At 37.2% G+C, this 23,030-nt stretch overlaps 1 pseudogene; it reads left to right on the top strand.

Moving 5' to 3' along the window:
• The first annotated feature begins 1,207 nt into the window (after positions 1-1,207).
• Positions 1,208-23,030, top strand: part of LOC103262920 — a 29,754-nt pseudogene continuing 7,931 nt past the window's right edge.

Raw genomic sequence — 23,030 nt, 5'->3', positions numbered from 1 at the left:
CAGCTCCATAACATTTCGAAATATCTGATGTCATATTGCTGGGTGGACCAGTTTCAAACTGTTAAGACTATTCTAGATGTGGCTATGACATCCATGCCAGAGGTCACAAGTTTAGTAACACCTTAGAGCTAACTAGGTTTCTTCCATTGAAATTAGTAAAAATATTTGTCCATGGCACTGGGAAGCAGCTTCTCTTCCAGAAATTTGCCATTGATTAGTTGATGTTTTTCACATTTCAGATGTGTGCAAAGAATCTTTTGCTTATTTAAAAAGCTCCATTTACCTCCTGATACTACTAGGGTACTACATCAGCACCCAGTGCATCCCAGCCACAGTGAACATGCCTATGTTGGAGATAGAACCCAGTAGTGAGTCTTCTTAGAGTCTTTGGAAGATGGGACCAAGAAGCTTTGGAAGAGCAGCTAAAAACTGCCTCTGCAATGCCTTTTATGTTCTCTTAGGCTTGCCTGGATAATGTTTTGCATTTTCAGGGTCATACGAGCCACCATTCAAAGGCCTTGTCATATTGGAGGAGTTAATTGTGCTTCTCCAAAGTGTTCTCCAGATCCTGTAATTTGTTTTTGAATACTTACTGCCCTGATACAGGTGGTCCTGAGACATTTTCAACTAATAGAAAGAAACATTTTCAACTATTAGAAAGTTCTCCCTTTGAACCCTAACCTACCTCCCCATGACTGCCACACACAGAGTTTTGTACTTATCAATGACAGCGCAATGTGTTTCTATGTATGTGCACATTTTATTTGTTAACAAAATGTAAATTATGCATTCCTTTTGACCAACAATCTCACTGATAGGAATCTATTCTACAGTCATACTAACCCAAGAGTATAAAATAAAAGTGTATGGGATATTTACTGGGAAATTGGCACTGGAATTATTCTAGAAAACTGGAATGGCCATTGTACTGCAGAGGAGTTTCCTGTATCACATGAGAAATTGGACTTGATGACTGAAAAGACCCTTCTTGTCATAAGGTCTTGAGTTGTTCTGCTACAAAAAGAGGGAGGCAGACACTTACATTCTCATCATATCTACCTCACTTCTTTTCTTCCTCTTCCTCCCAGGCCTTGGAGCATCATGGAGAAGGAAATCAAGGTCAGGTCAGAATCAGGAGACTTCACATGGCCCCTGAGGTGCTTGGAGTCACTTCTTCTGATACAGCTTAGAGAGGAAGGAATCCAAAATGCTGACTCAGAATAGCAAATACAACAATGGCAGAAATAGCCTTTCTGGATCCACTGGGAAGCAGAGTAAGCATGACTTGCCAGACACTTCTGAAACATCTTTAGAGTGTTCTATCATGATTGTAGCAATTGCTGAAAGTCTATCTTGTACTCAGAGGGTACTTTCAGCATTTCTGCAGGTGCGTTCATTCTTTCCTTTAAGGGGCATCATCCATGTGGTGACTGCAGGAGCAGACTCATATGGCAAATCTGTTGCAAAATAGGTCAAGGTCCAGTAGTGGAGTTCTTCACTTCACCCTTGCAGAGTGAAGTCTACATGAAAACTAGAATGGAAGCCTGGGACTGTCCCAATCCAGTACTGAAGCCCAGAGAAAAAGAAAGGAAAAATACTCTCAATAGATACCTTTCTCATCATTATGGTACTGTGAAGAAAGTAAATCCTAATATTGCCATTCTGCTTAGCTTGCTATGGAGCATCTAGAGATAAGAAAAAGGAAAAAGGGCAGAACAGTCCAACAGGCTGAGAACACAGAGCTCTTCCCCCTGAAGAAACACCAGCTTCAGTTCTTTTGCAAAGAAATCTAGATAACCTCCAAAATTGGGAAGAAACCAGCCTTCAACTAGTTCAGAGTCTTCAAATAAGAGCCCCAACATGATTAGCTCTTTCTTGGTTAACCTGAAAACTCACTCAACTGCACACAGTAGTGCTAGTTTCTACAAATAAGAAACTTAAAAGATGGACTTTATCCTGATGAAGCTTAAAGCTCTGTCTGCTACATAAACTGAAGTCTCAGGTCTTGAAAGACCCAGAAGGATCATGTCTTTATTAAGGTACTTCAAATCTGTAATTCATGTAGTACAGAGGAGGGACACCATGTCTAAAGCTATGGGGAGAGCATCAGAGAAAACATTATGCAGCCAACAGAGTGTGGTGAGGGGCTGTGATCACTTGTACCATGATATCTAAAACCAAAAAGACAGTCAACTTTGGACCCAATCAAAAAGTGAAGCCATGGTGGGGACCATGAGGAGAGTGGGGATCATGATGTTTTCAGCTTAAATTCTCTTAATTTTAAATAAATACTGATTAATTAAACAGTACATTCTCAAGACAAGACTAATTTGAAATTGCTGCATTCTGCCCCCTCCAATTTTATTTTATTTTATTTATTTATTGGGCATTAGTTATAAGACTGTAAACTTAAATCTCTGTTGCCCACTGAGCTTAAGGAAAATACTCAAAATAACTGTTTATATATTTGACAATCTCCTTCTCCCTAGTCTCTACCTTAGTTCCTTGTCATTCAGCTGCAGTTGCTGGGTGGTGAATGTTAGTTGTAACTTTTAGAAAGTTTAGACATCTGAAGTTGTTTCAATGAATCATGAATATTTTGATTTTTTAATTTCTAACAACTTGAAACAATGCTGAATGAATGTGTTCGTAAAATAGGCTACTAATGAGGAATTAAAATAAAAATCTTAATTTGGTTGCTGTTGAAATAGGTTTTTGCACTAATTATGCTATTTTAGAAGGTGTTAATTGCTATTCTCTGTAGGTAGTTCTCAGATGCTGCCCTTGTGAGAGGCTGATGCTTTGGTGATATGATTTCAAGAATTTCACATAGCCCTTCATTCTTTCAGATTCACAATACACTGAACACACTGGTAACTCACACACATAACCACATACAAACTCACACACATTCAAAGACATGCACATACACAGCCCCCAGTGAGGGCATGCCTGTAGTACTAAAGCACATGCCTCTTGCTGTTCAATTACATTTGACATTTTCTTCTTCTCACAGTAGAAGTATGTTATTACACAGTGGATCACAAAAGTCTAAAATTGCCAAGTTTCACTGTGCATAGACTACAGTGTAATATGAAGGGAAGACCATGGACTTTGGAATCAGACAGACTTGAGTTTGAATCCTCACTCTCTTCCTAGGGCAGTATTTGAGTAGGTAATATGATGTAGGTCTGATTTCTCAGTTGTTGTGATAATTAAATCAGATAATATATCTTAAGCACATATTATTGAGTACTTCAAAATAGTATGTTCTTCCTTTTCATGTAATTTCTTAAGTTCATATAGCTGGTGCAGTGAATGAGATAAGATCACAGACTATCAAAAAAAGGAATATGTAGGCTGGGCTCGGTGGTTTAGCCTGCAATCCCAGTACTTTGGGAGGCCAAGGTAGGCAGATTGCCTGAGCCCGCATGTTCAAGACCAACCCAGATAACTTGGCGAGACCTCACCTCTACAATAAATTAAAAAAAAAAATCAGCCAGGCGTGGTACTAGCCAAGTTCTAGCTACTTGGAAGGCTGAGACTGAAAGATTACCGGACCACAACAGGTTGACACTGGGGTGGCTGTGAGCGTGCCACTGCACTCCAGCCTGGGTTATGGAGTGAGACTCCAACTAAAAAAAAAAAAAAAAAAAAAAAGAAAGAAAAAGAAATTTAAAATAAATAAATAAAGGCTACATGGTCAATTGATAACTTAAAAAAAAAAAGAATATGTAACCCCAGTGGAGACTGACAAATTATAAATAGATTCCACCTCTTACATGTATTTTTTATATTTGAGTATGACTTAGCAGTTTTTGATAGTTAAGAAATCACTGAAATACCTAAACATGCATTATATTTTCTTTCCTAGTTTTGGATGAGCTGAAGACCACTTCTAAAAATCTATAGTGGAGCCGGGCTCGGTGGTTCAGTCTGTAATCCTGCGCCTTTGGGAGGCTGACGTGAGTGGATTGCCTGAGCCCGCGGGTTCGAGACCTGCCTGGGCAGCGAGACCTCATCTCTACAATAAATCAAAAAATCAGCCGGGCGTGGTAGCGCACGCCTGTAATTCCGGCTACTCGTAAGGCTGAGGCGGAAGGATCGCCGGAGCCCAGCAGGTCGAGGCTGCGGTGGCCGGGAGCGGCCACTGCACTCCAGTCTGGGCGACTGAGTGAGACTCCAACTCAAAAAAAAAAAAAAATCTATAGTGGAATAATGCACACACCATGAATGGAATCTCAAAGCTGCCATATTCATCTCCATCACTACTACTTAAAAATTGCAATAATACAGACATGAAATTACGCTAACAATCACCTTCCTAACCCATGCTTCTTCCAACATTCCCAGACAAATCATTCCTCACACAACTAATACAATGTTATTTCAAAATAACTTGCTTTGCCATTTCTCTTGACCACAAAATATATCCTGACATTTTTTCACAACAAAACATGCATGAAAAATGGTATAGTTATGGCACATACTATTAAAGGGTAAGGCTACTGTTGTCAGCTCCTGTGGAATGATTTTTCTTTTTTAAGCTATGGATCTAACAATCTTTCTGAGGTCTGTTACTGAGAGTTACTATCCCTAACTTCTTTCTATAATTGATAATTATAATGAAACAAAAATAATAAGAGTTAATCTTCACCAACTAACTCAAATGTGTTAGGCAATATGCTGATTATATTATGTGTATTGCTCTAACAAACACCTTCTGGGGAATGTAACATTCCCATTGCACAGATGAGAAAAAAATTAAGCTTATAGGTTATCTGGGGCACCAACATGGTTACATATTCTTATCTAGTCACTAAACCAAAATCTTTACAAGATTGACTCAGAAATTCAACTCAGGCCATCTGACTGCCAAGCCCACTCTGTAAAAAATATAAGACCCAGGAAAGGTTAGTGTAGTTATTGAGTTCCTGCTCCATTCCATGTCTTTCTTTTATCAATGTTTCACCTTATCAGACTATCTCTTAAGAATGATTCCTGGAGCTAAATATTGTATGCTAGATATGTTCCATTCCAATCAAAGTCAAATATCTTAGAAAGGCAGCCTGAGACACTTTCAATTTTCCTGATAGCCTCACTAAATTACTGACATATATCCAACTCTCTTTATTCAAATATTTACCTCATTAAAAATACCTTCCTTATCGTCTGTATTTGCTTTTGTTTTTCTGAACTTGTTTCCCCCTTTTTGAATAGCTAAAATGCAATGCAATTGAAATTTATATGAATATGGCATATCATTCCAAGTAACAATGAAGCATTTGAATCATCTATTTCTATGATTCAGCTTAGTTATTTCTCTCATTTCCTGGTCATCTGAAAATGTGATCACCTGACACTATGGCATTATGCATGTTATCTACAGAAATGCTAAATGTGTCAGGACCAATAACATAGCTTGTCAAACTCACAGGACCCCTTTCATTTCATGTGGAATTAGTGTGTGTATGTGTGTGTGTGCGTGTGTATGCATGCACTAAAACCTAATAGCAATTCGGTGCTTTTTCCTCCCTGTGGAACCATTCAGCAATCTTGGGTATTGTGTGATTGACAAGGAAAAAAAAAACCAAACAAACAGAATTAACCCACCTCTCAAGCAATGTGTTAAGAAATGTGTTAATAGATAATTGAAGCAATTTCAAAACAGAAGAAAAGGAAAAGAGATTGAACAATAAATCATACCACATTTATTCTACTTATTCCTGAACTATGCCAGCAAATGGTGTAAAGATAGTAATTCTGGCAAATCTTCTTAATTGTAAATAACACTATTTTTAAAACAATGACTTGAGAGGCAACAGTTGAAAAATATTGCTCAAGTATCTAATGATTAATAAATATGACAAAAACCTCATTCATGATTTTAATTCTTGGTCCTCGATATAGGATAATCTTTCTCATGCCTATTGAATTCCATTCTGATTGTTCAGTTTAATACAAAAAAGGTTTAATGTATATTAGTTTTCTAAATCAATAAAATAAAAAAGATAAAAGAACTTTGATAAGTCAACCTTAAAAAGGCTTAAAGAACATTATAATAAAAAGAGGAAGGAATTAAGAATATGTATAAATGAAGACTGGGAATTTTTTTTAAAATCTCCCTTGGAAAGAAAGCTCATTTTCTTCTCCAACACCTTTTTTTCTCTTCGGATCATATGGCTATAGTTTTCTAGGAAAGAACTGAGTTAGTGACCATAATGGGAGACATTAGCTCATAACTTAAATCAGAAGAGAGTCCTGGAGCAAGTTTCTTTCATTAAATACGCCATTAAAACATATATATTTTACAAAAATTTCACATTAAAAATTATTTTACATATCCAGAAAAACCATTACATTATCTAAAAAGGTTAGTTTCCCCAAAATAGGTTGTATTATTATTCCTCTTATAAAGAAATATATCATCTTACTTTTGCCTAGGATACATATATCTGGAGAAGTGATTGGGCAAGAAAATGTCTAATCTCTTTTTCTTGATAAAATAAACTATAATTGTATTATCCTGGTACTACAATATAGAGAACTGCCTGGGCATAAAGTCAACCTCAGGAAAGTAAGACTGAGCAATAGAAGGACCAGCTTTTCCTGGATTAATTATTTGAGCATGTGGGGTCATCCAGTCATGAAGACAAGAAAAACTCTATATAGTTAAGTTCCACAATTCAGTAAATCACCATCTACCCCCATTTTTTTCACATTAATCTATTTTGAGTTGAGTTTCTCTCACTAGCAATTAGAAGAATTTTGATCAACACAATCCTTCTTTGTTTCACTCTACAGAATTACTCTGGCCTCATTTACTACATCTGAGGATAAAATAATGTCTCTTTAGATGTGAGGTAACTTGAACTAGTTTTAAACTGGATGTATTAGGTAATAGAAGACAAAAATATAACACAAAAAATCAATGTAACCAAAAGCTGGTTCTTTGAAAGGATAAACAAGATTGATGGACACCTAGCTAGACTGACCAAGAAAAAGAGAGAAAAAGTCCAAATAAACACAATCAGAAGTGCAAAAGATCAATCAAAACTGACCCCAAAGAAATACAAAAGATTCTCAGAGATTATTGTGTACACTTGTATGGAAACAAACTTGAAAACCTAAATGAAATGGAGGACTTTCTGACATCACACAACCTCCCAAGGTTGAAACAAGAAGAAATTGAGTTCCTAAATAGATCAATAATAACCCAGGAAATCAACTATGTCATATGAAAACTGCCTAGAAAACCAAGCCCTGGACCACATGGCCTTCCAGCAGAAGTCTACAAAACATACAAGGAGGAGCTGATACTAATCCTATTAAAGTATTCCAGGCAATCGAGAAAGATGGAACTCTTCCAAATCATTTTATGAAACTAATGTCACATTAATAACCAAACTGGGTAAAGATCCAACAAAGAGAACTATAGGCCAATATCCTTGATGAACATAGATGCTAAAATTCTCAACAAGATTCTGGAAAACAGGATCCAACAACACATCTCAAAAACCATCCACCAAGACCAAATAGGCTTCATCCCCAGGATGCAGGACTGATTCAACATCCACAAGAGCAGAAACATAATGAAATACATCAACAGATGTAAAAACAAAACCCATATGATTATATCATTAGATGTGGAAAAAGTTTTCGATAAAATTCTCTCCAGATGCTGGAGAGGATGCAGGGAAAAGGGAACACTTCTACCCTGTTGGTGGGAGTACAAAATAGTACAACCTCTGTGGAAAATGGTTTGGTGATTCCTAAAAGATATAAAAATTGACCTTCCATATGACCCTGCAATCCTCCTTCTGGGAATATACCCAGAGGAATTTAAATAACTCTATGAAAAAAAGATACCTGCACACACATGTTTATTGCAGCATTATTCACAATAGCAAAAACATGGAACCAACTGTGCTGCCCATCAAAAGGGGAGTGGATAAAAAAAATGTGGTACATATACATGATGGAATTTTTCACAGTCTTATGAAGGAAAAACTTATGAACTTCACAGCAACTTGGATGGATTTAGAATTTATAATACTGATTGATCTTTCACACACACAAAAAAAGAACTGAGTACCACATGTTCACACTCATAAGTGGACTTTGAATCATTATCATAATACTATAAGAAAGGAATTGGTAATAGTGGGAAACTGCTAGGGGAGGGTGGGGGCAGGTTTGGCAGTTATGGAAACTGCCAGGGAAGTGGGCATACCTGATCAACAAGCGTTACCTGCATAATGAACATTTGTATACCTATCCCTGAATTGTATGCCACATTTTTTAAATAAAAATTTTTAAATAAAAAAATAAAAATTAAGCATCTCTTTAAAATATCCATTTTACTAATTGATGAGAGAATTGCCAACAGCATTTTTACAACAACAACATTGGAAGCTTTAATAAACTTTTTAGACAAATGCTGAAGTGGCTTAGGTTTTGTTAATGTTTCCCAGATATATAATTGAGAAAGAAATTGCCAGCTATAAAGAGATTTTGGACCTTGCTTCAGTTCTTTTCCTGATTCACTGGTGTGAATTTTTGGAAAATCTTCAGCCTCCCAGCCATCGTAATACTAAAAGAAAAGAATTGACAGTGGCAGGAAACTATGGGGGGTGGGGGCAGGAAGGGGAAGGGAGGTGGGATTAATGGTAGTCAATATCTGTCTGGGGACGGGGTGGCACACCTCATCAACAAGGGTACCTGCACAATACATATTTGTATACCTAACCCTTAACTGTACCCCACAATTTTAAAATAAAAAATATGTAAAAAAAATTAAAAATATGTTTAAAAAATATGTTCAAAAAATGGGGATTGATACAAATAACTGTAATGATCATCCATGTGAGCCTGAGATTATTCATTCATTCATTTATTCACTTATCTATTTTTAATCTTTTTATTCAGTCACTTTATTCATGTATTCCATTCATTCTGGATAAAAAAACAAATGTATTTTTTGTAAAGGGGCAGACAGTAAATATTTTAGTCTTTGCAGACGACATGGTCTCTCATAGTTATTCAATTCTGCCATTGTAACAGGAAAGTAGTCATAGAAAAAACTAAAAAATAGGTGTGGTTGTGTTCCAATAAGATTATTTATAAAAACAAGTGAGAAGCCAGCTATTGCCCATGGACTGTAATGCTGAACACTGTCTTAAACAAACAAACAGAAAGTCAGGTACAATTCAAATTGAGCAAGAGGCACCATGATTTTTCTCTTTAATCTCCATACACTCACATAAATTCCATAAATTCAGTATGCAGAATCTAGAAGAATATATGAAACAAATTCCATACTCTCACAGATTTTACATTATCTGTGTGGAGGGGAAGAAGTTTGACAAACCACTGCAAAATAAATAAGTGATCTAAAGAAAATTTAAGCCAAATAAAGGTATAGAAAGTGACTCTGTTAAATAGGTTAGTCCTGAAGTTCTTTGTGATCAGGTGACATTTGAGAAGAAATCTGAATGAAGTGAGGGCATGCCCTTTGCAGATATCTCAAGAGGAGTGTTTCAGGAAGAAGAAAGAAAATCTTACAGGCTCTGGGATGGAAGTGTGCTTAGCATGTTAATGAAAAGATCAGAAAGGTAATGAGACTGCGGCCATGAATCAAGCATACAGAGTGATGGAGATGAGGTCAGATGACAACCCCGTACAAGAACAGGTTCGGGCACTGTAGGCCATGGTTAGTAGTCTAAAACCTGTTCTGAATGAGCTGGGAAGGCAACAGAGAGATGGGCAGAGGAATTATATGGTCTCACTAACACACACACACACACACACACACACACACACACACACACACACACACCACACACACACTTAAATCACTCTGGCAGCTGTAATGTATGCTAAGGAAAAAGCAGTATCCTTAATGCCTATTGTATAGTTCAGGTGACAGGTTATACTGGGATGATAGTGGGAAAAGGAATGATAAAATTTTGTATAAATGTTCAAGCTAGATATTATTAACAAACACCAGAAATGAATTCTGAGCTGTTAAGTAACTTGTTCAAGTTAAAGCAGCTAGGAAGTATCAGGATCCATAATGTACTCAGTCTCAAAATCTCCTTGACAAGAATCCTTTAAATCAACCCCCTCCCTCAATCACTCATGTATTTTAGTGTAGGTAAGGGATTCACTAGTCAACCTGTCCCCACACTTTTCTCCCCCTGGTTATGCCACAATTTATCCATTTTCTGAAAGATTTATTGCCTATTACTTTTGGAGAATATGATTTTTGGGCAAATAGGGAAATTTGGTACAGATGGGGCAGAGTACTTAAAGACTAAAGGAAAAGCTTATAGATATCACACACACACATACTCCACCCATTGCTCCAACACATTACTTTTGAGTTAATAATCCGGTCTGAGAACATTCTTGTTATAAAATAGCACGGATTTCAGGAGTCTGTCTACTATCTCCCACCCTAATCCAGCCAGTTGACATCTTTCATTTTTTCAAATTATCATTGTAGCAACTATTATAACTGGAAGAAGCTAAAAATCTGAGCTAATAGTTGTCAGAGTAAAGATTCAGACCCCACATCTTTAATATAAGAGAAATAATTAAAAAAAAAAAAAGATCCAGAACAGAAAGCAGAGGCCAGAGTCCTGAAGCCGAACCAAGATCAGCACCAAGCTCAGCATAGCAGAGCAATCAGCGGATTAATAGGACAAAATGGTGGTTAGATTCTATTTGATTTATAATTCTGATTAACTTATTAATTTGGTCAACATTAAGTATCTAGTGTATGTCTTCCCTGTACAAATTATAGTAATTTCAGTAGTTTTCAACATATATTTTAGAAATACTTATTTTAATTTTTATCAATGTGCATAAAGAACAAGCCCTACATTGAAAAAGTAGCAAATACCCTTCACTCCTTGTGTGGAAGAAAACTGAGATGTGTTTCATACTAACTCATGAACCCCAGCTTATTGAACCCTTTTTCTACACTGGTAAGCCTATAACACACTTTTTATTGTCTTTCTTCATTTCTCTTACTTCACCATTTCCTGACAGGTGCTTCCTGGAAACATCTTGCAAATAAATAAACCATTTACATTTTCATGCTTATCTCACAAACTGATTTTGGAGGATGCAAGCCTAACTTAAATGTACATAACTCTGATGTACATGTAATATATTGCTGATCAGGGCCTCACCTTTATTCCCTACAACATATCCTTTGACCCTCTGACCAACACAGCTTGTCAATTCCTTCACTGATCTAACTGTGAAAAGTGGGAATGATAAAATCCTAGAAACTAGTGCAAGTATTGTGTCCCGTTCTGTGGGTTGTCTCTTTACTCTCTTGATTTTATTTACTTATTTATTCTTGCTGTGCAGAAACTTTTCAGTTTGTTGAGGTCCACTTTCTTAGTTTTTACGACATTCACTTTTGGAGATTTGTTAGCTTTACAAAATGAGCTGGGAAGAATTCCAACATTCTCGATTGCCTGGGATACTTTCAATAAGATTGGTATCAGTTCCTCCTTGTATGCCTTAGAATTTTGGCTGGGAGTCCATCTGATCCAGGGCTTTGTTTGGTGGGGAGATTTCTTATAACTTATTTGATTTCCTGGTCAATTATTGGCCAGCTTAAAGTTTCAATTTTTTCTTGTCTCAGCCTTGGGTGACTGAGTGACATCAGAAAATCCTCCATTACCTTTAGATTTTCTAGTTTATTCGCATATAGGTGTTCATAGTGATCTCTGATAATGTTCTGAATTTCCTTCAGGGTCAGTGATGACTTCAACTTTTTTGTTTCCAATTGTATTTATTTAGACTTGTTCTCTTTTTTTTTTTTTTGTCAGTCTGACCAGAGGTCTGTCAATCTTATTTATCTCATCAAACAACCAGCTTTTTGCTTTGTTGTTTCTTTCTATGATATTTTTGTCTTCTATATCCTGCAATTGTGACTTTATCTTAGTGATCTGGATTTTTCTACTGAAATTAGGATTTAGATGATCTTGCCTTTCCAGATTCCTTAGATGTGATATTAGGTTTTAACTTGCGATCTTTCTATTTTCTTGATGTATGTGTGCAATGCTATGAATTTTTCTCTTAACACTGTTTTCATGGCACCCCAGAGATTCTGATGTGTCTTTATTTTCATTTGTCTCAGGAATGTTTTTATTTCTGTATTGACCCGGAACTAATTCAGCAATATGTTATTTAATGTCCATGTCTGTGTGTTTTGGGGGGATCTTGTTGGTGGCAACAATTATTTTTATTCAACTGTGATCAGAGAAGATGCATGGCATTATTTTGTTCTTTTGAAATTTGTTCATGCTTGATTTATGTCTGAGAATGTTTATCAATCTTGGAGTATGTTCCATGTGCTTTTGAGTAGAATGTATACTCTATAATTGTTAGGTGGAGTGTCATGTAGATTCTATTAAATCCATTTGATTGAGCACTGAGTTAAGGTTCTAAATCTTCTTGTTGTTTTTTTGCCTTAGTGATCTGTCTAGAGCTGTTAATGGGGTATTGAGGCCTCTATGTTTGTGTGAGTGTCAATGTCCTCTCATAGTTAAAGTAGTTGCTTTATAAAACCTGGTGCTCATGTGTTGGGTGCATATATATTTAAGATGGCTATTTCTTGCTGATGGATTGAGTTTTTTATTATTATGCAGTGCACTTTGTGTCCTCTTTAACTTTTGATGGTTTGAAGCCTGCTTTGTCTGATACCAGAATAGCTTTCACTGGGGATTCAACCTGTAGGTATGCGGGGCTGGGAGGTGATCCTTCTTGATCTGGTGAGGAGTTGGGCTCCTGACACTGGCAATAGAGTATAGCCAAGTTTAATCTGAAGGTGAGTTTCCCTGGCTAGGAGTCAACTGCCAAGCTCTGCTGGCAGAAGGTGCACTCTTGGTGGCTGTCTGAGCATGGATTCGTTACCCATTCCACTTGGGCTCCATTCACCTACTGCTGTTCCCTGGCCAGAACTTCTTCCCCATGAGATCAATGACTTGTGCATGACTGGGAGGGGAAAACCAACCCAAAGCATGTCAGGATCACTCACTTCCTCTCTTTCACAGGACAGAGCTTCAGTTCCTGTGTGAGTCTAGTGCATGGCAGGGAATGGGGCACACTGATTCCAGTGTCTGCCATAGCTTTCTGGTCTCTATGTATTCAGAGACCTCTGCTGAGTATAGGGTACTTCACCCATCTAAAACTGTGTGTTGACGGTTGGATCCCTACTCTCTGCCTCACTCAGTCAAGGAGGCACTGGTCTGTTGTTCCACAGCAGACATATTGGATCCCTCCTCTCCCTATAGGTTTCTTAGTTATGCCCCTCTTACCCAAAAAATTAGCTCCATACCAATCTTAATTTGAAATATGCGTAGATACTATATGCCTTTTTTTTTTGAGTTGGAGTCTCACTCTGTCGCCTCGACCTGCTGGGCTCCGGCAATCCTTCCACCTCAGCCTTCCGAGTAGTCGGAATTACAGGCATGCGCTACCATACCCGGTTGATTTTTTGATTTATTGTAGAGATGAGGTCTTGCTACCCAGGCGTGTCTCGAACCCGCGGGCTCAGGCAGTCCACTCACCTCAGCCTCCCAAAGGCGCAGAATTACAGGCTAAGCCACCGAGCTCGGCTATACCTTTTATTAATGTTGAAATTACTCGGTCAGTCTCAGTAGCTCAGCCTGTAATCCCAGCGCTTTGGGAGACCGAGGTGAGTGGATTGCCTGAGCTTGAGGGTTCGAGACTTACCAGGAGAACTTGGCGAGACCTCGTCTCTGCAATAAATCAAAAATTAACCAGGCTTGGTAGCGCACGCCTGTAATTCCGGCTACTTGGAAGGCTGAGGCGGAAGGATCACCGGAGCCCAGCGGGTCAAGGCTGTGGTGGCCTGGAGTGTGACACTGCACTTCAATCTGGACGACGGAGTGAGACTCCAACTCAAAAAACAAAACAAAAACAAAAACAACAACAAAAAGAAATTTCTGCTCTGGGTAGAAAGAATACTTCAAGACAATAATCCAGATATGCATATTAATTTAATTATTAAAGCTCACTTGATGATAAACAGGGAAGCATGGCTATGTTTGCTTGGGTTAATATAGATGCTTTTTAAAAATTTTTCAACAGCTTTATGGAGGTACCAATGGTTTTGCCTTACATGAATACATTGTATAGTGGTGAAGAAATCTGAACTTCAATTGTACACAACCTCCACCAGTGTACATTGTACCCAATAGGATACGTGCTTTTTCATCCATTACTCACTTTCCACTTTCCCTCTTGGGAGTCTCCAATGTCCATTCTACCATTCTATATGCTTTAACAGACCCTTAACAGTCAGACATGGTGGCTCAGCCAGTAATCTCGGCACTTTGGGAGGCTGAGGCAAAAGAATTGCCTGAGCCTGGGGTTTTGAGACCAGCCTGGGCATCTTGGTGAGACCTCGGCTCTACAATAAATCACAAAAGTTAGCCGGGCGTAGTGGCATGCACCTGTAGTTCCAGCTGCTTGGAAGGCTGAGGCAGAAGGATGGCCTGAGCTCAGTTGGTCCAGGCTGTGGTGGCTGTGAGCCTGCCGCTGCACTGCAGCTCGGGCAACAAGAGTGAGACTCCAACTCAAAAACCACACTAAACTGGAAAAAACAAAAAACAAAAAACCAGACCCTTAGTTTAGATTCCACTTCTAAACCAAAACATGCAGTGTTTGGTTTTCCATTCCTGTGTTACTTCACTTAAAGTAGTGATCTCCAAGGCTGGGGTTAGTGACTCAGCCTGTAATCCCAGCACTTTGGGAGGCTCAGACAAGTGGATTGCTTGAGCCCGCGGGTTCAAGACTAGCTGGGGCAACTTGGCGAGATCTCGTCTCTACAATAAATAAAAAAAATTAGCCAGGCATGGTAGCGTGCGCCTGTAGTTCTGGATACTTGTAAGACTGAGGTGGAAGGATTGCCAGAGCTCAGCAGGTAGACGCTGGTGGGGCCATGAGTGTGCCACAGCACTCTATCCTGGATGATGGAGTGAGACGCCAACTCAGAAAAAAAAAAAAAAAGAAAGAAAAGAAAAAGAATAATGATCTCCAACTCCACCCAAGTTGTTGCAAATGACATTATTTCACTCTCCATTTTTATGGCTGAATAGTATTCCATTATAAATGTTATATATAACATTTTCATTTCCATTGATCGATTGATGGGCATTTAGGTTGATTTTCATCTTTGCAATTGTGAATTGCACTACAATAAATATACAAGTGCAGGTGTCTTTTTTTGTATAATGACTTTTGTTCCTTTGGGTAGCTAGCAAGTAGTGGGATTCCTGGTATAGATCTACTTCTACTTATTTGAGAAATCTCTATACCAATTCCATAGAGGTGTACTAATTTACATTTCCACCAACAGTGTATGTGTTCTCTTTTCACTACATTCATAACTAAATCTATTTTTTACTTATTTTTTTATTGATGGCAATTCTGACTGGTTTAAAGAGGTATCTCGTTGTGGTATCACCTTTCATTTCCATTATTATAATTGATGTTTAGTGTTTTTCCATACATTTGTTGGCCATTTGAATATCTTCTTTTGAGAAATGTCTTTTCACGTGGATTGCCTACTTTTTAATGGGTTATTTGCTTTTTTCTTGCTGGTTTGTTTGGATTTTTTTGTGGATTCTCAATATTTGTCCTTTGTTGGATGTATTGTTTGAGAATATCTTCTCCCATTTTGTTGGTTGCCTGTTGACTTTGCTGATTATTTATTTTGTAAGGTAGAAGCTTTTTCATTTAGTTAAGTCCAACTTATATATTTTTGTTTTTGTTGCATTTGCTTCTGGGGTATTTGCCATATATTTTTTGACTAGGCCAATGTCCAGAGAATTTTTTCCTAGTTTTTTATGGTTCCAGTCTGATATTTAAGCCTTTAATCCATCTTGAGCTAACGTTTGCATATAGTGATCAAGTTTCATTTTTCTGCCTGTGGCTATCTAATTTACCAAGCATCATTTGTTGAATAGGGTATCATTTCCCCTAGTGTATGCTTTTGTCTTGTTTTGTCAAAGCAGACAAAGTTAGATGTATTTTGTTTTATTTCTAAATTTTTGTTTAGTTCCACTTGTTCTTGTGTCTACTCTCATACAAGTACCTTGCTGTTTTGGTTACCATAGCCTTGTAATACAATTTGAAGTTGAATATTGTGATACTCTAGCTTTGTACTTTTTACTTAGGATTATTTTGGCTATTATGACTTTTTGGTTTCATATTTATTCACAATTATTTTTTCTAATTATTTGATAAAGGATGTTGGTAGTTGGATAAAGATTGTGTTGAATCTGCATATTACTTTGGATAATATGGATAATATGGTCATTTATGTTAACATTTCTGATTCTTTCAATCCATGAGCATGGGATAAATCTCCATTTGTTTGTGTCCTTTATGAATCCTTTCATCAGCGTTCTGTAGCTATCCTTGTAGAGATTTTTCATCTCCTTGGTAAAATATAATCCTACATGTTTTAACTTTTTATAAGCTATTGTAAATGGTATTGAGTTCTTTATTTGATTTTCAGGTTGGTCGTTATTAGTGTATAACAGAGCTACGGATTGTGTGGTGATTTTATATCCTGAGACTTTACTAAATTTATTTATAAAGTCCATAAGTTTTTTAAAGCAATCTTTAGGATTCTTTAGGTATATGATTGCCTTTGGCACACAGAAATGGTTTAATTTCTTCCTTCCCAATTTGAATACATGTTAATTCTTTATCTTGCCTGTTTGCTTTAACTAGGACTTCCAGTACTATGTTGAATAGGAGTTGTGAAAGTATGCATCCTTGTCTTATTCCAGTTTGAAGGGTAATGAGTTCAACTTTTCCCCATCCAGGATAACATTGACTGTGGGTTAATGGTATATAACTTTTAGTATTTTGAGGAATGTTCCTTCGATGTCCATTTTGCTGAGGATTTTTATCATGAAGAGGTGTTAATATCAAATGCTTCTTCTTCACCTATTAAAATGATTACATAATTTTTGTTTTAAATTATTTGTATGTGCTGGACCATGTTTAATGACTTGCATATATTGAATCATTTTTTTCATCCCTGGTATATCTACTTCACCGTGATGGATTATTTTTTTATTTGGTTTTCTAGCATTTTATTGAGGATGTTTGCATCTGTGTTCATCAGGGATATTGTTTTCTTTTTTTGTTATGTTTTTTCCTGGCTTTAGTATCACAGTGATATTGGCTTCATAGCATGAGTTAGGGAGAATTTCCACCTTTTCAATATTAGGTAATAGCTTCTGTAATTTGGAACCAGTTGTATCATTTGACCTCCAGTTGGAGGTGGTGGTGTGGGAGACAGGTAGCTACAATGGTGGCTGTGGGCTTTCTACTTGGCCTCTGCTTCCCCCAAGGAATTTCCCAGCCAACATAGGAAATGGGCAGGGCTACTGGGACTCCCAAAGTTTCCAGTCTGTCTTGAGGTTTGGAGAAGAATGGGAGGGAGGGAAGCACTACAGCTCTTTTTAAAAATTATTATAAATAGCATTTATTTATTTAAAATATATTAGGGGTACATTTCAGGGTTAGGTATCCAAATATTCATTATGCAGGTACCCTTGTTGATGAGGTGTGTCCACCTCCCCTGGCAGTTTTCCACTACTGCCAATCCCACACCCACCTTCCCCTGGCAGTTTCCCACTGCTGCCAGTTACTTTCTTACAGTATTACAATAGTTATTCTAGGTCCACTTGTGAGTGAGAACATATGATACTTGGTTCTTAGGTTCTATGATAGACAGTCAGTCAGTCAGTATTATAGCCTCTAAGTCCATCCAAGTAGCTGCAAAATTCATAATTTTGTCATTTTTTATGGCTGCATAATATTCTATTGCATATATGTACCACATTTTTAAAATTCAGACCTCTTTCAATGGTTAGCACTGTTGGTTCTATGTTTTTGCTGTTGTGAATGCTGCAATAAATATGCATGTGCTGGCATCTTTTCCAAGAGTGATTTCAGTTTCTCTGGGTATATTCCCAGAAGGGGGATTGCAGGATCATATGGGAGGGCAATTTTTAAATCTTTTAGGAATTGCCACACTGCTTTCCACATTGGCTATACCAGTTTACATTCCCGTCAACAGTGTAGAAGTGTTCTCTTTTCACTGCATCCTCTCCAGCATTTGGTTGCTTTTGTTTTTTTTTTTTTAGTTATTTATGATGGTGATGGCCATCCTGACTGGAGTTAGGAGGTATCTCAGAGTGGCTTTAATTTGCATTTATTTGATGACTAGTGAGATTGAGCATTTTTTCATGTATCTGTTGGCTGCTCATATGTCTTCTTTTGAGAAGTGTTTATTTGTATCTTTTGTCCACTTTGTAACGGGGCTGTTTTTTGTTTTTTGTTTTTTTCCAGCATGTTTGAGTTTCTTGTAGATCCTAGATGCTAAGCCTTTGTCAGATATACATTTAGCAAATATTTTTACCCAGTATATGGGTTGTTTCCCCACCTCAATGGTTTCTTTGACTTTGCAGAAACTTTTCAGTTTGATGAGGTCCCACTTATCTAACTTATTTCTTATGGCATTGGCACTTGGGGTTTTGATCAGGAATTGGTTGCCAGTTCCAATTTTCATAAGGGTGGCTCCTGCATTTTCTAAGGTTATAATAGTTTGAGGTCTTACATTTTAGTTTTCAATCTATTTAGAGTTGATTTTTGTGCATGGTGATAGGTAGAGGTCTTGTTTTAAATTTCTGCATGTGGTCAGTCAGTTTTCCAAGCACCATTTACTGAATAGATTCTCCTCTCCCCAGTGGTTGATGGTGGAGACTTTGTCAAAGATGTGTTGGTTGATAAATTGAGGTTTTTTTTCTGGGATTCCTATCCTGTTCCATTTGTCTGTATGCCTGTTCTTGTGCCATACCAGGCTGTATTGATTATTGTAGCTTTATAATAAAGTTTAAAGTCTGAGAGCATGATGCTCCTTGAATTTTTTTTTTCTGAGAAATTTTTGGCTATTCATGTCCATTTATGTTTCCATATGAATTCCTGTATTATCGTTTCCAGGTATGAGAAAAATGTTGCTGATAATTTAATAGGCATTGAGTTAAATCTATAGATTGACTTGAATAGCACAGACATCTTAACAATGTTGATTCTTCTAGTCCAAGAACATGGAATATTTTTCTATTTGCTTGTGTCATCTTTGATTATTTTTCGCAGTGTTTTGTAGTTTTCATAGTAAAGTTATTTTACGTCTCTGGTTAGGACGATGCCAAGGTATTACATTTTTGTGAATGGGATTGTGCTTTTTATTTGGGTTTCTGTTTGTTTGTTGTTGGTAAATAGGAATACGACTGACTTTTGCACCTTTATTTTATATTCTGAGACTTTGCCAAAGTCCTTTATCAGTGCAAGGAGGGTTTTGACAGATTCTCTTGGGATCTTGAGGTATAGAATCATGTTGTCTGCCAAGAGGGATAACTTAACTACCTCTTTTCCGGTTTGGAGACCCCTGATTTCCTTCTCCTGTCTGATTTCTCTAGTTAGGACTTCCAATACTATGTTATAGGAGTGGTGAGAATGGGCATCCTTGCCTGTTCTGATTTTCAGTGGAAAAGATTCCAATTTTTGTCTGGTTAGCAGTATGTTGGCTATGGATTTCTTACAAATGGTTCGTACTATTTTAAAGCATGCTCCATCTATGCCTAGATGTTTGGGGGTTTCATCAAGAAGCAGTGCTGGATTTCATCAAAGGTTTTTTTCATGTCTAATGATATACTCATGTGGTTTTTGTCTTTACATCTGTTGGTGTATTTAATTACTTTTTTTTTTTTTTTGGTCTTGCAGATGTTGAACCAGCCCTGCATCCTGGGGATGAAGCCTACTTGGTCAGGGTGGAAGATTTTTAGATCTGGTTTGCCAGAATTTTTTGAGAATTTTAGCATTATGTTCATCAAGGATATTGGCTTGTAGTTCTCTTTCTCTGTTGGACCATTACCTGGTTTGGGTATCAATGTGATGTTAACTTCAGAAAATGATTTGGGGAGAGTTCCATCTTTCTCAATTACCTGGAATATTTTTAATAGAATTTGTATCAGAATACTTTTAATAGAATTTGGTACCAATTGCTATCAGAATACTTTTAATAGAATTTGGTACCAATAGAATTGGTACCAAATAAAAAAATAGAATTGGTACCAAATAAAAAAATAGAATTGGTATCACCTCCTGTATGTTTTGTAGTATTCTGCTGGAAAGCCATCTAGTTCAGGGGTTTTTTTGGTAGGTAATATTATTACATAGTCAATTTCCTGGGTTGTTATTTTTCTATTTAGAGTCTCGATTTCTTCTTGTTTCAACCTTGGGAGGTGTGTAATGTCATAAAGTCCTTCATTTCATTTAGGTTTTTGAGTTTGTTTCCATACAGGTATACATAGTAATCTCTGAAAATCTTTTTATTTCTTCGGCGTCTGTTGCAACTCGATCTTTTGCATTTCTGGTTGTGCTTATTTGGGCTTTTTCTTGATCAGTATAGGTAGAAGTTCATCCATCTTGTTTACCCTTTAAAAAAACCAACTTTTTGTTTCATTGATGTTTTTTTTTTTTTTGGTATTATATTTTTGTCTTCTATGTTCCAAATCTGAACTTTTATTTTGGTGGTCTGGATTCTTCTGCTGAGGTTAGGGTTTTGGTGGTGTTGCTTTTCCAGCTTCTTTGGGTGATTTGATAGGCTGTTAACTTGTGATCTTTCCATTTTCTTCACCTGTGTTCTTGAGATATGAATTCCCCCCCTTGGGATTGCTTTCATGGCATCCCAGAGATTCTGTTTCCCATTCCATTGATCTGTGATTGTCCTTTCTCGTGAGAAAGGACAAGATAAGTCTTGGAGACAATATATTATAACTACATAATATTTTATCTAATTTATCATTTTATGTCTTTTCAGTAGTGCATTTAGTCCATTAACATTCAGGTTAATTATTGAGATGTGAGAGTTTATCCCTGTCATGAGGTTCTTACACAGTATGTTGTTATTGCTATTGTTTGTTTGTCTTTATTTTGATTTTTTGGTTGATTCATGTGTGTTTTCAATCTTTTTTATTTTTTGCATTCTTGTGAAGGGCATTGTCATTCTTTTTTTCCTTTCTTCTGAGTTTAATACTTTCTTAAGTGTTACTTGTAGAGCTGGTCTGGAGGTGGTATAACTTTTAGGAAGGACTTTAATTCTCCATCATAGCTGAAACTTAGTTTAGGTAATTCTTTGTTGAAATTGTTTATGTTTGAGAACTTTGAAGAACTCTGAAGATTGGACTCTAAGTTCTCCTGGCCTGAAGTATTTCTGTAGATAAGTCTGCTGCTATTCTAATAGGTCTTCCCTATTAAGTAGTCTGACCTTTCTCTCTTGCTGCTTTTAGGATTTTTTTCTTTTCTTTTTGTGTAGGCAAATTACTATGTGCCTGGGAGTTGATCTTCTCATTTGTTGTCTTGCAGAGGTTCTATGAATCTCTTGTGTTTGAATGGTCACATCACTGATGAGATGAGGGAAGTTTTCTTGGACAATTTCATGGGATCTTTGTCCCAAGGTGATCTCTGTCTCTCTATCTTCCTCAGGGATTCCAATTAACCTTAGGTTTAGTCTCTTGAAATAATCACTCATTTCTTGAAGGTTTTGTTCTGTCTTTTAAAGTTTATTTTCTATGTTTTTAAGTTTGGGTTAGTTCTGAATTTTAGTCCTCAAACTCTAAGATTCTTTCTTCTGCTTAGTTAATTCTGCTTTTCATGTTTACCAGTTTATTGTTTATTTCATTCACTGTATTCTTTATTGCTGTTATCTCAGTTATCAACTCCTTCATTCTTTCCTCTTCTCTCTCCTCATTTTTATTTATTCTCTCCATTAATTTCTAGCTATCTGGGTTTGTGGTTTGAGACCAGTCATTCTGGATGCTCTTCACTGTTTGAGTTCCAGAGTCTGTATTCTCAGTGGTTGACTTCCCAGGGGTCTCTGTGAGGCTTATATTCTTCCTTTGGTTTTTCTTCATTAGGGTAGTTTCCTCTCCCTTTTTTTACCTCTTCTTCAATTTTGGTGTTCAGTGATGGGGAGATAGCTTTTGTTTCTGTTTGGTCAATCCTCTGTTCTTCCTTATGTAGGCCTTCTGGTTTTGTTCAATTCTGAGACTGGACTAGGAGTGGGGGCCTGTGCTTTTTGAAGTTTTGAGATTTAATTAAGGGTAGAGCTGTGATTTAGAAGCTATCTGCAGTTCCCAGTATCTTCTGACAGGTGTGTGGGCACCCTGGAACCCTCTTCCCTCTGTCTTGCAATCTTTTCATGCATTGGGGATATCTGTTTGCTCCCTGAAAGCAAAATGAGATGACAAAAGGGAAAGGAATGTAAAAAAGAAAAGAGGATGATGAAAGGGAAGCAGAGAGAGAGAAGAGGGAAAACAGGTATACCAACTAACAAATAAACAGACACAAAGACAGAAAAAAAAAGAAAAAACATACAGATAATCATACAAACAAACCAACCCCCCTCCCCCATTGGTGTATTTTCCCTCAAAAATATCCATACATAAAAAGAAATTTAAAAATAAACATTAAAATAACCGAAATAAAGCAAGTACAAAAACATAAACAAAAATAGAAAGAAAGAGAGAAGAAGCTAAAACTAAAACAAAAAACAAACAAACAGACAAAGACAAAACTTGCTCTCATGTCATTTCTGTGAGTCCAGGTTCCTTTCAGGCCTCTGCCTCAGGGAACAGCTCTGGTTTCCAGTCCCTCCCCTTTGCTGTCAGCATGGGTCAGATGCCCCATGGACTACTGTGGGAGGAGGATGGATCAGAACCAGACTTACCTTATTTGCTGCTGCTGCTGTCAAGTCACTCACTCAGATCTGGCATGTCTGTGCCTGTTCCAGCATGGGGGAGGGGGTATTTGTCTCTCTGAGTCTGATGAAAAGATAGCCTCTGGGTCCCAAGATGGAGGCTGGGTGTAACTGGGCAAGACAGTGCAGGTCTCTGCCT

Source organism: Carlito syrichta, unplaced genomic scaffold (assembly GCF_000164805.1).
Source record: "Carlito syrichta isolate Samal-C Ts95f unplaced genomic scaffold, Tarsius_syrichta-2.0.1 Scaffold304660, whole genome shotgun sequence".
In the NCBI taxonomy this organism is placed as follows: Eukaryota; Metazoa; Chordata; class Mammalia; order Primates; family Tarsiidae; genus Carlito; species Carlito syrichta.
Note: the sequence above shows the minus strand (reverse complement) of the source record. Positions and strands in the feature narration are given on the sequence as shown.